The sequence below is a fragment of the Mus musculus genome, chromosome 19 (assembly GCF_000001635.26).
Source record: "Mus musculus strain C57BL/6J chromosome 19, GRCm38.p6 C57BL/6J".
In the NCBI taxonomy this organism is placed as follows: domain Eukaryota; kingdom Metazoa; phylum Chordata; class Mammalia; order Rodentia; family Muridae; genus Mus; species Mus musculus.
Genome location: NC_000085.6, coordinates 41,183,832 through 41,200,291, shown reverse-complemented (window position 1 = coordinate 41,200,291; position 16,460 = coordinate 41,183,832). Strand labels below are relative to the sequence as shown.

Below are 16,460 nucleotides of genomic sequence, written 5' to 3'. Positions count from 1 at the left end.
TATCAGGCCCCTCACAGATGGGGCTACTCTGAGACCCCAAGCATAATGAGAAACACCACCCTACCCCTCCTCTGCCTCATCCCCAGAGGAGACATGCAATATGGTGGCTGCTATTTTGCACACAGGGGAAACTGAATTTCAGGCCCGGCCTTTCTGACACTCCATTGGTTCTCAGCACCATCTCTGTGGACTCAGTAGAAAGAAATGTGCATCGTGAAACATCAGAGGTCGGCTCCCAGGTGTTGCATCACTGGGGCCCATCCTGATGGACTTCCTGGGGACATCCTTTTTTTCCTCAGCTCAGCATAGGGATCAGGGAGTGATAATGCAGATAATCTTGGATCTGCAGCACCCTGGCAAGGGTGGTCTCCGCATTGGTGTTAAAGGTCTAAGAGCTTGCTAGACTGTCCTAAAGACTGCCACCCAGCCTGGACTCCGTTGGCTCAGAAGGAAGATGCCTCTGGATGGAAGCCAAGTGCACATATCATTCCATAGTGCTTCTGTGGTCAGCTATGGTCCTTTGGTTGACCACTCCCCCCAGGTCCATCTCCTGCAGTGTTCCATGCCCACACATTAGCCAAGTCTCACTCAGTAACTGTGAACAGCTATATAACTGTGTGGCTCCCTAGTGACCTGTCACATCTCCATCTGTGCAGATTGGATCTGTTCATGTGATCACTGGTCTCAATGACTGGGTGACAGCTGGGACAAAGCAAGAGTACCTGTCCTGGAAAATGTCTGAGTTTGGAGTCAAAATCTCTGAGAAGACCGGTCTTAGCTCACTGGACAAATAAAACACTATCTAAATATAGACTACATAGGGTCTCTAGGTCGATTATATGATTTCATATAGACATAGCTCTTAGGAGAATGTGTGGAACGTGGGAGAGATTTACTTCTGAAAGCATTCACTATTGCTTGTACCATTCCCACTCACTGAAACCCAGCAAGTTTTCTGAGTGACAGGAAACCCAGTGGCTGAACATATTAAAAAGATCTGTGTTTTCTTGCCATGCTGGTGTGTGTAGCCCCTCTGTGTTTAAGGAGATTTGCCTCAAAACTTCAGTCAGCCAAGAATCTCATGAATCCATTGAAGGTGCTGGGCTGAGAGCTTGCCAGCAAGCCATCTAAGAAACCAGCCCAAAGTCTAGGGGTAAACAGTGTGACTTGACTATTTCTGACTTTTCCAAGATTGTGTTCCTGTGACCTCCAACTTCCAAAGAGTCTAGATACCAGTGAGGTTGGCTTCCATGGCACCTCCAAGAGTGGTGTGCATCTTCCCCCAGAGATCTTGTCAAACAGACACTTCATGAGTCCTCAGATCATGGCTTCTCATCCACACCATGGCTTTGTGGAAGAGTGCGGGGGGCGGGTTTCACCCTCCACTGCAGGTCTGCCTTTGAGCTTGAACCACACCTGATGTCTTGTAAAGTACCATGTGCTGGCTTTCTGCACAGCCTGGGAGACTCTGTGGAAGCCCCTGGGGTATGACCTGGACTTCTAGGCTCTTGTAGGTACTGCAGGCCATGGTCTAGGTTCTGCCCAGGCAAGAACCTGGGATGGAACATTTAACTGGTTAGCACAAGGACAAGGATATCAAATCCCTGCAGGAACCTCCTTCTACTCACGCGCAACAAGCACACTTCTATTCTACCCAGTCTCAAGTATATCAGGAAGCCATAGGCAAACATCTCTTCCCTGACTTTTATTCTCCCTTGGCCCAGGTCTTGATAAAGATGAGAGAGTTCTGGCCCCAAGATATTCTTGGTCACAAGGTGTTGGAAAGAATCAACTAATAAATGCAAGATCTTGAAATCCCCTCTCTCTTCCCCACATCCTTTTTCCAGAAGGCCCGGGACAGAGCATGGGTGGAAGGTCAGGTGAGAGAGAAGGATGCAGCCATGTTATCCTTGAAGAAGGAAAGGATGGAGATGGGCCATCTTCTCAGGGAAGCCCTTGTTTGGAGGAGCCAACATCCTGTTGAAGGCACCATTGTTGACGTGACACAGCCTGTGGCTTGCAGTCCATGGTGACCTTCCCGTGTCATATGACCAAATGTCCTAACCTCCCAGAGCCTCAGTTTACTGCTTTGGGAATTGAGAAACGCATTCAAGTCCATCATGATGGTTTGTTTGGAGATTAAATGTGGCCATCATGTGTTGAGTTTAGTGTGCTGTCCTTGGTAGCTCTTGTCTGCAGTTGTATTGCCTTTCCCCCTTAAGAATATCCCCGGGAGTGACAGGCTGAGTTTCTTGTGTGTACTTCCCTCTCCCTCTCAAGGCCGCAGAGTTCTCTTGGGATCCACAGCAAGTGACAAGTGTTAATTTCCACCGCTCGTTGGCTCTTAACCGTGAAGCGAGGAGAGGGTGGCAGATACCGATATGCATAAGAGGTTTTTCCTTGTACCCACTCAGCCTGTTCACAGTCTACTTCTGCCTGGATGCAAGCCTAGCAACAGGAGCCCAGCTTTCCTGCTGATTGGTTAGCGACCTATCTGTGATCACGCCATCCTCTAACTGCTCCTGCCAGTTGCCAATCAATAGTCTCAGACTCGCCCGCACTCGAGTGTTGGTGTTCAGCCTGGGTCTGCCTGCTTCACCAGCTGGGCCATTTAGCTCCCCGCCTCATGCTGCAATTTGCCCACCACACTCCTGTTTCCTCCCACCTGGGTTACGGGTGGGTGCTGGTGGGAGTCCTTGAAGCCTGTTCCCACAGAGATTGTCAACCTGCCTGCTCTTTAACTCTTCCAGGTCCGGGGCCAGTTGTCCTCCGTCAAGTTCTTTGCCTTTCTCCATTGGCTCAGAAGTGGTCACAGCAGGTGCAAGAGTCCACCCGAGTATTTTAGCAGGGAACCAGGATGCAGGCCATTGACTTTCATCACTTTGCCATGTAGCCCAAATCAAGTCCTGCTGGCTCTGGGTTCAACTTTGGGCCTCTCTGCCTCATTCCATTCTTACTGTTGCCCATTTGATCTAAGCCCCGCCCCGCCCACCCGCTGCCCCTGCCTCTCCTCTGTCCACCCCCCCACACACACACACTTTGTGGATTCCCACACTCCCCAAATCTTTTTTGCATGCTATAGGCAGAATGGTCTTTTAAAACTCACATCTGACTCCATTTGTAGAATCAGATGCAGTTGAGGACGATTCAGAACTTTGCAGGCATTTGGAGAAGGTGGTTAGTTCTGAGCCCTCAGCGGCTGCCTGCCCTCTTCTGCAGGCCCCTCCCTATCACCTGCCACTCTTCCTTGAGGGAGAGTCTTTCTGGCAGCCTCTCAAGGCCCTCCATACAGGCATCCCAAGCTTCTATAAGACCCAACCTGCACATTTCTCCACGTCGCCTGCCCAGCCCCATATAATATTGGATTTTTTTTTTTTGTAGATTGCTCATTATTTATAAAGTTCCTTTATTTTCCCATATAGCATTTTTTTTCTAAATAGAACAGATTAGAGTTACTGGGGTGTGGCAACTTGCTCAATGACTGTCCATGCACCAGACGATAAGTTACTAGGGGAAGAAACAGGCTCCCTCAGTTTCCTGTCACCGGCACAGCGTCAGAGCCTGGATAGTGTCAGCTGTATTTATCAAATGAGAATCGAGCAAATGGGATACCCTAGGGATCCAAAAGGTAGGACTCATCATGGATAATTAAGGAAGGATTACTGGAAAAGTGTGTGGTAAGCCCCCAGCTTAGGCCAAAAAGATGGGTGGGATTTGGAGAAGCTGGGATGCAAGCAGAACGCTGGGGAGAACAGCATGAATCAATGGGAGGCCCTGGGATGCTTGGGATGTGACAGAGCTGGGGCTTTACCCTGGCTTATTTTGAAGAACACCAGTGACAAGATTGAAATGAACTTGGAAAAGAGGGAACGTGGAGTGGAGTAACTTGAAGCATATCTTAGGGAAACGGAGAGCTACGGACTGCTTTTGAGTGGGACATTATTTCAGAGAAGATACGCAATGCTGAGGCGCTACAGAAACACGAAGCACCTGGGCAGGACAGCTAACCCTGGGGGAGGAGGGCCATTAGTACCCTGGGAGCTGGAAGGGAGAGAGAAAGGGACAAGATCTCACTCTGTGCTGTGAGGACCCTGAGCTGTGATGTGCAGAAAGGCCCTACCAGCCACCCGATGAGGCGACTGAGACGTGTTCAACAAGCACCGGGACATCTTTGAGATGGGAAGGGGGAGATAGTGCTTTAACATAAATTGTTTTCCTGGGTTACACATCATGGCGGACCACTTAGAAATTACGTATAGGAAGGACTGGAAATGTTCCATCATCTCACGTCCTAAATGAGACTGCCCTTACTTAGCAGGGCACGTGTGCTTCCAGACCCGCTGTCTGTGCTTGTAACAGGAGTTCCCCTTTCCCGAATATTCTGTGCAGCCCAGAACCTTCTGCTCCATTTCCCCAGTGCCATGGTTCTCTCTCTGTGGCAGTGAAGATGCTTATGTAACAAGCAGACTCATAGATAGCATCAATTTAAGTTGTGTTCCTGGTTGTATAGATACATTGTCATCTACTTAACAAGTCCCCTTTGTAAGACACACAGATTCTCCCTCCCAGTTGTTTCCTTTTTCCTTTGTAAGCAATGAGGCTAGAATCATCCTTGTGGTTGGGTATTTATTTACTGCACGTTGGAGAGTGACCCCGGGCAGGGCCTTGAGCATGTTACAGAAACATTCCACCCACGGCTCATTTTGTTATTTTGAGACAAGGTTTCACCAAGTTGCCTACTCAGGCCTCAAAATTCCCTATGTAGCCCAAACTGGTCTTGAACTTGTGATCCTTCAGCCTCTGCTCCCCAAATAGCTAGGCGTTTGCGGAAGCCAGCATTAAGCTAACTAGATCGTTATACATGTCTTTATTTCTTAATACTAAATTCCTATAGAGTTGTTGGAAGTATAGATGCTCTTGGGGTCTGAGCTGTGGATGTAGCTTGGTGGTACAGCACATGCCCCACACACCTAAGGCTCTGGTGCAATCCCCAGCAAAGCCAAAGCAAACTGAATCAAATAGCCACATTTTTTTTCTCTTCCCAGACTTTCCATGAAGATTGATAATATATATTCTAGCTTTTGAAGATCAGTGCTGGCTTGAGAAAAGCATTTTGTTTTGTTTTGTTTTTTATAGCTTGCAGTTACAATTTGATTTGCATTTCTTTTCCAAATGATTTTGGACACTTAGAAATGCCTTTAAATGCTGAGTGGGCTCTCTTAAGGAGAAACAGTGTCAGCTGTTCTCTGTCACATTTGCCATGGGTAATTTTTGGAGAGATTATTTATTTAGAAAGCAGAAAAGGTATTTCAAACTATAAATCTGCTTTGGCCCCCACCACCCATGATTGTATCAGTCAAAATTAAGTGCCTAGTTACTGATCCAAGTTAGTCTACTGTTTATCATAGTGCAGGCGAGAGAGACTCCAACCACAGCAGGCATTTATTTGGACAGCATTTAGTAAATTTAGCATTCATAGTTGTTAATCTGAAAATGGGGGCAAGAGAAGGTAGAACTTAGAAGAAATCAGGGGTGCTGGGTGTGGGAAGGGGGAACTAGGAAGGCATGGGCTCCCCACTCTCATCCCAACAGGCAGAAATCCAAACTTCTTGGGAGAAGGCATGGCTATGGCCCTTGGAAGTTGAAGTTCGTGGAGATACCCTGGCTCCATTATTGCTGGGGCTTATGCTCCAAGACCTCCAATGAGTGAATAGAGCCACTGAAAGTGCAGGATGTTGTCTGTACTTGAGTTTTCCTCATAGGTCAGTGTCGAAGATAATCTGCCTCAGCCTCATGCCTCAGAGCTTCTTTCTTACCACTGTGTTTGAGCCTGTCCCTTAACTACAGTCAAGGAAGGTACAGCCAATCAGAACACAGACACTGTGACATACTGTGGCTGTGGATCTGATGACTGAAATGACCCACTAAGTGACTAATGGGCAGGTAGTGTGTACAACATGTATGTGATTGATAAAACATCATGTGCTAAACAGGACAGGGTATCCCAGTGCACGATTTTATTATACTATTCGGAACAGCATGTGGTTTAAAATACCAAGCATCTCTTTCTGGAACTTTCCATTCAATTTCTTTCAAGTACAGTTGATTGTGGGTAAGCAAGGCCGTGGAGAGGCGAGTAGCTGTTCAGCAGGACAAGGCAGGCCTGCTGGCAAGGAACTGCCCAGTCGAGACTAGAAGACCTCGGATGGTCAGAGCCGGAGGTTCTTCTGAATGTGGCGGGCAGCAATTCCTGCGGGGGCAAGAGAGCCGAGGCCATGAGAACCAGCGAGCAAAGGTTCTTCCTCTGTTATGCATCCAGAGCTCTCTCCCCATGCGGCAGATGGCAGAGGGGGAGCTTTTACAGCTCTCAGCTCCAGAACAGCAGAACACGAGAGAACGGGGAGGAGTGGGGCCGACAGGCAATGTGTGACCACAGCTGGAAAAAGCTGCACATCTGTTTCCTTGTCACATCAGATTCTGGAATCTGCATCCCAGGCTCATGGAAACTGCACCTCTGATAGGCTCCAGGAGCCAGGCCCCTCCATCTTCTCACTTTCTCTCCCTGGGAGAGGTCCTTCTCTTCAGAGTCCAAGATGGCAGCCAGAGCCCAGACCACCACTGGCAATCTGGCCGTAAGAGGCAGGGAGAAGAAAATTGCATAAAGACCATGAGAAGAGGTTTCCAATTTGCCATGTATGCATCACCTCATTGGCTGGGATGCAGTCACATGGCCACCTGGGAATCTGGAGGTTTTATTGTCAAGAGCACTTGAGGTCAAGTCCAAGGTTCTTTTCTTGTAGAAGCAGAAAAAGAAATTGGTAAAAGAAAAGAAAAGAAAAAGGCCACAAACAGCCAAATGTGCTGGGCTTTTATGCAGAAGGCTCAGTTAAGATAACAAGCCACAGGCATTGCTGTAAGCTAACCAGCAATTCCGCCGAAACCAATGGAATGTTGGAGCTGGGGAGGGGGGGTTACCCTTGGGGGTGTCTATTCTAAATGTCTCATTTTCCCAGTGAGAACCCTGTGGCATTGAGGGGCAGTATCTTATCAGAAGTCAAGGGGAGCTATGGCTTGGCTGGAGCCAGGCCCCAGAACTTTTCTTCTCTCCACCTAGTATATCTTTCCACTCTGTTCACTGCGTAGGTCTCCAGTGGCCCTCAGCTTCAGAGTGAGTCACGCACAATTGCTCCTGTAATTTATGGCTCTCTGAAAGATCATTCCACAGTGGAGAGATTAGGGCTTATGAAATGTGCCTGGTCCCATAGTCAAGCACACATGATGTACAATTAAAATCCACAATGCTCTTGGCTTTTCGGATGTAAACTGCATCTTCCACGCTGCTGTTGAGTAGAGTCTGTGTGGGCTTCTGCTCTGGAAGGCAGCAGACGTGAGATGGCAGAAAATCACATCGTGCTGGAATCTAGTAATGAGGAGTGTTGTCCAGGTCAAAGGAGTTGTTCAGCTCCCTTCTTTCTTAGCTGCAGAAATAACCAAAAGGCTTTCTCACAACAACTACGTGAGCGAGGATGTCCTGCGGGAAACAGGGTCACCATGTGTGTTTTATATTAATGAAGGAACTAGCAAGAGACACAGAGTTTAAGGAGTGAAGCAAGCCAGCTCTCCCTGAGGTGAAGAATCAGGGAGGAAACAATGTTATTGGCGTCAGAGCTGTAGGAGGGGACACAGCCCAGTGAGATACCACAGCCAGGCCTGGCGCACCACAGCAGAGAAGAAATACCCAGACCTCCCACCCAACCCCACCCCTGGCCCTGTCTGCAGTGCCCCCCCCCCCCGGTTTAAAGCAACCACAGTGAAAGTGGACAGGGGAATTGGGAGAAGCAGGTACAGGAGCAGACCTGCTGGGCAAAGGACTGAGCAGAATGCTGAGGCCCGGCTCCACTTGTTCATTTACAGGGGTCACAATGGTTTAACACGTTAGCAATTTATGTGTGGGGAAAAAGTGTGGACATGTGCAGTGCCCCAGAGCTGGTGACAGACATTGCTAACTGATTTAACTCTTTCCAGTGTGTCTAAGAAGTCACCAGTTGGGTGGGGAAGGCTCAGGAGCCGAAGTCTATCTGGTGCTTTAAAACACAGTTAACCTTGCAGCTATGAGAAGTCCCCACACCAATCGGCTGTGTACATTTAAATAGTTTCAGGTTGCTGACCGGTGTTTTTTCTTTCAGAGAGTCACGGTGTAGCATGGCCACCGGAGTATCGGTGTGACTCTACTCTGATCTATAGATGAAGAGTCAAGGCAGAACACAGCAGCTACCTTCAGCCAGGCGCCATCCACACAGGCTCCAGCCAGTCCCTCTTGGCTCATCTGCTATGAGATGCCAACAGCTTAGAGCTATTCTATAGGACCCAACTGTGTAGGGCGCTCTCCCAGGTCCTGACCGACCCAGGAGTCCTGTGGACACTTGGATCCTACAGGGTCTCTGATGTGTGCACTCAGACCCCTGAGTCAGGCCTTAGGCGGTAGTGACTAGATCATCCTTAACTGGTACAAGCAGGTAACGGGCTCTGGTACAGTGGAGGGTGGAGAGGGCAGGTGTCTCCTTGGATGTTATTTCTCAGGCATCAATGGACCTATGTGGCTCTGTGCCAAGATGGATTAAGAGGTCATGTTCAGGTTCAATGGAGAGGAGGGTTGAAATCAATGAGGGACATTTGTCCTCGGAGAGAGCAAATCAGAAGAGGTCCAGGTGTGTCAGCTACCTGTCATCTCTCATATGAAAAAGAGCATGATGGGAACACGATGCTTTGCCTCCCCAGATTCCTCCAGTGAGGAGTAAGTACGTTGTTTAGATGGCTTTTACATTTTTGCCATCTTAGAAATTCCTGGATCCAAACTTTGTTTCTTTTCCCCTTAAGACTTCGATATAAAACTCACAATGAGTCTATTTTGCCCAATTAAAATATTTACTGCTTCCTACTCCTCTCTGCCACATGCTCACATAGCTTAGCCATCCATCCCTCAAGATGGCCATTCCTCCAGGAGCAGCTGTGGACTCTGCAGACAGGAGGCTTCCCATACTAAACAGATCCTGCCCTTTAATCTGCACCCAAAGATCCAGGAGGCACGGTTCACACTTGCCTGCTTCCTCCCTGGCCAAACCTCTCCCCACCCACTTGCTACCGAGTGCGCTTGAATGCAGAGTCCTGAAATTTAGGGTCATGGTTTCAAAGTTCATGGTCCTGAGAATAAACAAAAAAACTATTGTGGTTGCATAGTGCTGTGGACCCCATTAACACTGTCCCATGAATATTTATAGCTGGGAACTACAAAAGAACATAGAGGCCATATTGTCCTCCTGGAGATTTTCCTTCCATGGGGTCCTTTCTCTGTGGGTTACTTTAATGTAAGCTTTGCCGATTTAGTTGCACACTTTAAGCCGATTAACTTTTTACTTAAAAAAAAAAAACCCTCCCTGTTTGTTTGTACATACACTTCCCTGACAAAGATTCACACAAAATTGCTTCAAACCTGGTAAATCCTTCTCCTGGAAACTCAGCAGTACTAAAAGCATCTCTGGGTAGGATTTCCCTGTAATTCTCCTGCCTCTGGCCTCTCTACCCAACCTCTGCAAGTTTTCTGAGAGGAATGGCAGTAGTTTGACACCCTCCCCATATTTAGTTCCTGCGGTAACCTGGGCTTATCCCCAGGTGTGCATCTAAAAAAGGTCTAGCAAGGTGCCTCGATGCTTGAGCTGCCACAGGGATGGACAAATGCCAAGCCGGAGGCAGATCGCACGGTATCTCTAAAAGACACAGGAAGGGAACCAAATAATTGATATTGGGGGGAGGGAGACTTAGAGACGTTGATTCTGTTGGTTCCCAAACTTGAGTGTGAATCAGAACAGGGCGTGCTGGAGCCTGTATTTGAACGCGTGTTCCCGGGCTCTGTTCCTGGAGGTGTTAATTGCATCACTTTGGTTGAGACTCGGAGTTCCGTACATCAACATCCGCCTTAGATGCTCAATGCACGTGGATTGTAGGCCAGACCTCCAGCAGCTTGGAGCTGCTCAGCGGTCTCCTGTGCTGGTGAAGGAATGCCAATGAAGGCAAATATTACTTGTATGGGATCACGAACAGCTTCCTGTGCGAGTTGTGGGAGTGTGTGCTGTGCCATCTTTACTGGTGCGGACATCCTGAGGTGTGACCCCATAGTGTGAGATTTGTAGTTAGGCAGGATGGGGACTGAAAAGTCCCCCAAGCACTAAGTGTACATGAGAGAGTAAGGAAATGGCTGGTCGGGAGAGGGGAGGGGAGGAGGGGAGAGTTCACTACTGAAGGAAGGGCTCTTCCATGCAGAGACCAGGTTTTCTGGGGTTTGGAGAGAGTTTCTGGGTGAATCATGTGGCCAAGAGTCTCTGGGAAGGCTAGGGGCTTGCAGGTCTGTGCTATTTGGGAGCTAGCAAGGCATAGCTTGTTTCAAGAGTGGCTGGTGCTGACAGCATTGGAGGGGGGGGGGATCTCCCTCTGCCTGGCTGGGCTGCTGCCTGGCTCAGAGACTTCCAGGTCTGAGGGTCTGACACCCTGAGTCAGGCTCCTGATTTCCTTAAACACTGCCAGAATCCCAGTGTCTCCAAGACTCATAGACACTCTAATGGGAATGGTTGTGGGGGATCTCCAGGGCCACCTTCCTGCACTCTGTCCCTTCTAAGCACCTGTCTGTGTGGATGTCCAGCCTTGGCCATGCCAGATGCTCATCTGAAGCAGACTGCTGAGCCCACCCAGAATCCTGGTTCCAGAAACTGGGCTTGTGTGGGAACTGAGAACTGAGCTCAAATCTGAAGTTGGAGCCAAAGGTCTGATTTGCATGAAGAACCTCCCTCAGGTCTTCCAGGAGACCCATTCATTTCTTCCTTTATGAAAAAGTTAACATAGGTCAGAGCCAGGCCTTATGCTGGAAACTGGGGGAGGAGGTGTGCATGGAAGGGATAGCAAGCCATGACATGCGGTGCCAAAGTGAAGGACTCCTCAGAACTTCTGCACCCTGGCTTTTCTCCCAGCCCTGGATCTCCATTCACCATGTCTACTCTTCCTTCTCTGCCCCCTTTCAACCTCTCGGTTCCTGTGACCTCATGACCTGCCATCTTCAGGAAGCCACATGACTATGTCCCACAGTACAGCTAGCTCTCCTTCCTCCGCTGGGACCACTTCTGATCCTGCCCTGACAGAGCTTTGACACTTGTCACATCTTTGCATACATCATTCCTTTTTTTGGCTAGCATACTTTTAACTGTGCCCCCTGCCCGGGTTCTGCTCATTTTCCATTCTCATGCTTAAGTGCCACCCTTTGATGCACTGTCTGGTGTTAAAAGAGCCACACCTTAGCAATGTGGCTGCTGATGGCATCGGAGTAGAAGGAGGTCTCCCTCTGCCTGGCTGGGGACAGAGACCGTGCTCCTGTGGATAGAGAGGAACAGACAGGGTGACGTGCTATGCTGAGCACACTCTGGGGTGGAGGATGCTGGACAGGAGTCTGTCCCAGCGACTCATCCCTGTCAAATTGTGGGTCTTCCTCCTTTATAGCTACAAGGGGCAGGCACACATGATAACCCCAGGAAAGAATAGAGTTCAGGAGCTGTGACATGGTATGCACGTACTGCCATAGCAGTAGTGAGCTGGGTAAAAGGGTTTGCTCTAAATCCTGACCACTCCAGTTCCATTCCCAAAGCTCCCATAAAGATGGGAGAAGAGAATGGATCCCATAGAGCTGTCCTCTGGCCTCCATGTGCATGCCTGCCTATCATGTACACATGGACAGGAACAATAAGTGAAACAAATCTAAACATTTTTAAAAGGAAGGATACCTTTAAAAATGGTCTTGCTTTTATATTTCTACAGTTTACATGTACTAACTTTAAAAATATATTTGAGGAAGAGAGTGATGGAAAAAAATACCCGATGTTGACCTCTGACCTCTATGCATACGTACCTATGTGTGCTTGCCCATCTCCTACACACATGCACATATTAACACAAGTATGTACTTACGTCACATACATATGCATACACAAATTTCTTTCGACCGCTTTGTAAAGATTCCCTCTCTCCTTTCTTCCTTCTTTATCTTCTTTTAAAATCTGGAGACCAGGTTTCTCTTCAGAGCCTAGGCTGGCGTAGAACTCGTTATCTAGCCCCAGGCTGGCCTTGCACTAAACTCCTTCTTTTCCAGCCTCCTGAGCAAAAGGACTACAGGGGCAAGCCTCCATGCCCAGCTACAGGTTTCTAATTTTTATTTCCGAAAAGTGTTCTTCTTATTGTAGATCATCACTGTCTCTCCCTGAAATGCCCTCACCTTTGAGTCAAGATGTCATCTCCAAACAGTACCTCCTGTTGACAGCTCCCGGAATTGCAGGGTAAAGTTCTAGCAAGGTCAGTCAGTTGGAGATGAGGGCAGAAGGGATTTTCATGGAAATGCATTTGAGATTCGTTCTATGACTCTGCAGTTCCACATCTCACAAAGGTTGCCCAGGTTGATTTCTTATTACAGCCATGACAGACACACAGAAATGGCAGGGAGCCTGTGACTCCAGGGTCATGGGTATTGGGAACAGTCTCTTGTTGCCATTGCTAGGGCTATGCAGAGTTTAGTGTATATATAATTTATTTGAGGGATCTTTTAAGCATGTAAGTCCTTTCTCAGCAAGTTCAGGATGGCCTCTGAGGTTATATATTTCTGTCAAGCTCCAAGATGTCGTCAATGCTCCTGGTCCATGGATGACAGTCTGGCTCCCTGGCAGTTGGCAGTGGAAGAGGTCATGGGCATGCCTGGAGAATTGTCTCATAAAAGGCTTTCGTGGGTCACACTCTGTCTTTTAGTAATATTTCAGTGGCTGTGTTTTTTAGATGCATTGTTTTCCCTTGGTATATGTGGGGACTGATTCCTGTATTCACCATGGAGACTGAAATCCACAGATGTTCAAGTCTCTTAGGTCAAATGGTGTCATACTCGGTGGGTAGCAGTAGGTACTCTCTCCCATATAATTCCTGACATTATGCAAAGGCTTTATAAATAATTACTATACTCTATGGCTTAGGGGACTATGAGAAGGAAAACAGCCTGTTTGTGTTTAGCACAGGCACAATGGTTTTTTAAAATTTGTTTTTGATCCATGGTTGGTTGAATCCAGGTATAGAACTGGCATGGAGGATTGACTGTAGGCTTTGACGTCTAAATTTTGTTGAAACAACTCTAATGTTTTATTTGTTTGGATTTAATTTTGTTGTGCGGAACACAGTTCCAAGTCAACTCAATTTTTCCTTAGTTAGCTAAGTAATTTGTTTCAACACAAGCCATCAAAGAGTCTCTTGCTTTCCACAAATCTGTGAGACCTCATTTTTAGGGGTTTCTTACACAATCTAGAGTCTGGCTCTAGATTAGTCTTTGTGACAGGGATGTGGCAACTCTATCACATTCTCTCTTTACAGTTCTCACATAATTATAGGGGTGAATTTTGGATAATTTTGTCAATAATAAAAATTATTGTGTTTTTTGAAGTATCTGAACCTACACATCACCTTGGGAAGAGTTAATCTTTAAAATTATAGCCTTTCTCATTCATGACTACAGTATGTTTCTCCTTCAGGATTACCCCATTTTATAGGTTTTTTTTTTTTAGTTTTCATTTTTGTGATTTATTTTTGTATGTGCATTTATGTATATGATGTGTGTGTGTGTGTGTTGTGTGTTTGTATATGGTGTGTGTGTGTGTGTGTGTGCCATTGTGCAGACGTGAGGCTCGGAGAACAACTTGTGGGAGCTGACTTTTTCTTTCCACAGTGTGGGTCCTGCAGATTGAACTCAGGTCCCAGGATTTGAAGGCAAGTGCCTTAGCCAGCGTGCTATCTTGCTCACTTGCTTTTACAGTTTTAGCAGGAGTCTTTCTTTCTTTCTTTCTTTCTTTCTTTCTTTCTCTCTCTCTCTCTCTCTCTCTCTCTCTCTCTCTCTCTCTCTCTCTCTCTCTCTCTCCCTCCCTCCCTCCCTCCCTCCCTCCCTCCCTCCCTCTCTCTCTCTCTCTCTCTTTCTTTCTTTTTTCTTTTTAAGATTTATTTATTTTATGTATGTGAATATACTGTCACTGTCTTCAGACACACCAGAAGAGGGCATCAGATCCCATTACAGATGGTTGTGAGCCACCATGTGGTTGTGGGATTTGAACTCAGGACCTCTAGAAGAGCTGTCAGTACTCTTAAGCGCTGAGCCATCTCTCCAGCCCAATCTATGTTTCTTAACGCAGTGCCACACTTCCTATTAAACTTATTCCAAGGTATCTGATTCTTTTTGTTCTTTTAAATATATATATATAATATGATGTAGTTTTTGTTACATTACACTCGACTTTATATTTATGACATGGTCACTCACCATAGGCAACCATCGACGTTTCAATTAATTAAAGCAAAAATAAGATTTCTCCTTCGTATTTACCATATTCCAAGTGTCCAGGGACCACAGGAAGTTAGTGCGTACCACACTGAGGCTCAGATATTGAACCCCTTTAAAAATTGCCACAAGTTGTTGTTGTACAGCTATCTGGTGTGTTACTGCTGATATGTTAACGTTGAACCAGTTATTTCAACTTATCTCTTGGATTTTCCAAGAAAGCAGTTGCTTTTGATCAAACTTATTTGATTTTTCCCTCTGAAACACTATGAGACCATCTCCTTCCTGTCAATGAAGGAAGAGTTGACAAACACGTGCCAGAAGGGTTACCATCCCCCACCCCCACCCCCTGGGCCATGGAAGTCATTACTAATCGATCACAGCACTACCGCTATTTCCTGAGTTATTAAAACCTCCTTCTTCAGTGTCCTGCTCTTCTCCATGGAGACACAATATTAACTACAGTGGGTAAATAGAGAAAACTAAAGCCCCTCCCTGTGGTTTGAAGACCCCCCTGCGGCAGGAGTTTGGGATTGCGGATCTCCACTGAACGCCATTTTCTGGACACCAGATGGCTGTGGAGGAGGTGCCTTTCTGAGTTGTGGGCACGATGCGGCTTGGACTGTCTTGGGTGGGATATCCATGAGGTCAGTTTCAGAGGTCTTGAGATGGAATCTGATGAGTCTATAGGGCAGAAGGGAAGAGTATTGGATGCAGATTCTATCACAGGAGGCCATGGAGGCCACAGGGTGGGAAATGTGACTAACTGTGGCAAGGTCTTTCTGGGCTCTGAGGAAGAATTGAACACCAGATCTTTCCATTGTGTGATGCCTCAAAGCCAGCCCTGGGCCCACTTGTGTCTGATGTGAGTAAGGTCCATCCTGGGCTGGGCATTCGTGAAGGACAATGATCCCGAGGGTGGCGTGGTGACTATATATCACTTCTCATATAGACATTGCTGAGGATTTTGAGGTCTACAGGACAGAGATACATTATCACATTTATTTAGTGGGTCCAGGTACTGGCTTTGAGTTCAACCCCTGCTCACAGCAACTTGCTTGATGCTCACAGCAATCCTGGAAGGAAGCAACATCAAGGTTTACCCCCATCTGAGAGATGAAGAAGCTCAGACTGAGGGAATTTAAGTTGTGTGCCTGGTTTCTCCCAGGCAGTATCTACGTGATTCTGTTCCATACGTTGTGCCTCTGGCTTAGCTTTCTTAGTGTGGGAAGTGGTCTTTGACAGATGAAATGTGTGTGCATAAAGCCAGAGTCTGTCTTCAAGACATTTAGAATCTTGCAAAGTGGGGGAAGCTGAATAGATCTAAATGCTGAGGGGGCTGTGAGGTGGAGGGATAGGAACTGAGAGCGGCCAGGGCTGGAGCCAGCTCTGCCCCTTGCTGGTCATGTGACCCTGAGTATGAGTTTCTTTACTGAGACTCCGTTTTCTGGTTTATAAGAGGGTACATAATTAATATGGGAATATCAATATGAGAAAGGGGGGAGTGGACGCGTAGGTTGACGCCGTTGATGCTTGTAAAACATAAGAACCCTGATGCTAGTGTGCTGCGTGATCCCCAGCCTCATCTGCCTGAAGTCTGCTGGGCACAGGTACAGCATCTGCTGGGGGAGGAGATGGCACAGTTTAATCCTACAGCAACACAGAGTCAGGAAGGGGTGTGTCGGGATGGGAGGAGAATTCACCGGAGCAGACGTGGGAGTTGTAACTGTCTTCAGGGTGAAGAGGAGAGAAACAGGTACCGAGGGAACTCAGTGAGAATCAGGGTGGCCTGTGGGTCACCGAGCACTCACCGTGTCCAGTCCTGTGCTGCTGTTAGCAAACCTTGATTATGTCTCACACAACTCTGAGGTACAGTTCCAACGTTATCCCCAGATGAAGACGCCAGAGCTGAAGGGAGCCAAGTGATTGGCCAAACAGCACCATGGCGATGCACCTGGTGGGACAGAACTGCATGCTTCATCACCAGAAGGCAAAGAGAAAAAGGAGGAGGGGTCTGGGACCATTCTCCCAACCTCATAGCTCCACTGCTTCCCAGTGGGGC

The 16,460-nt window shown here is 47.5% G+C and overlaps 1 protein-coding gene across 2 annotated transcripts in view; it reads left to right on the top strand.

Moving 5' to 3' along the window:
• Tll2 (tolloid-like 2) overlaps positions 1 to 16,460 on the top strand; it is a 129,909-nt gene that overhangs the window by 10,557 nt on the left and 102,892 nt on the right. The window lies entirely within an intron of this gene.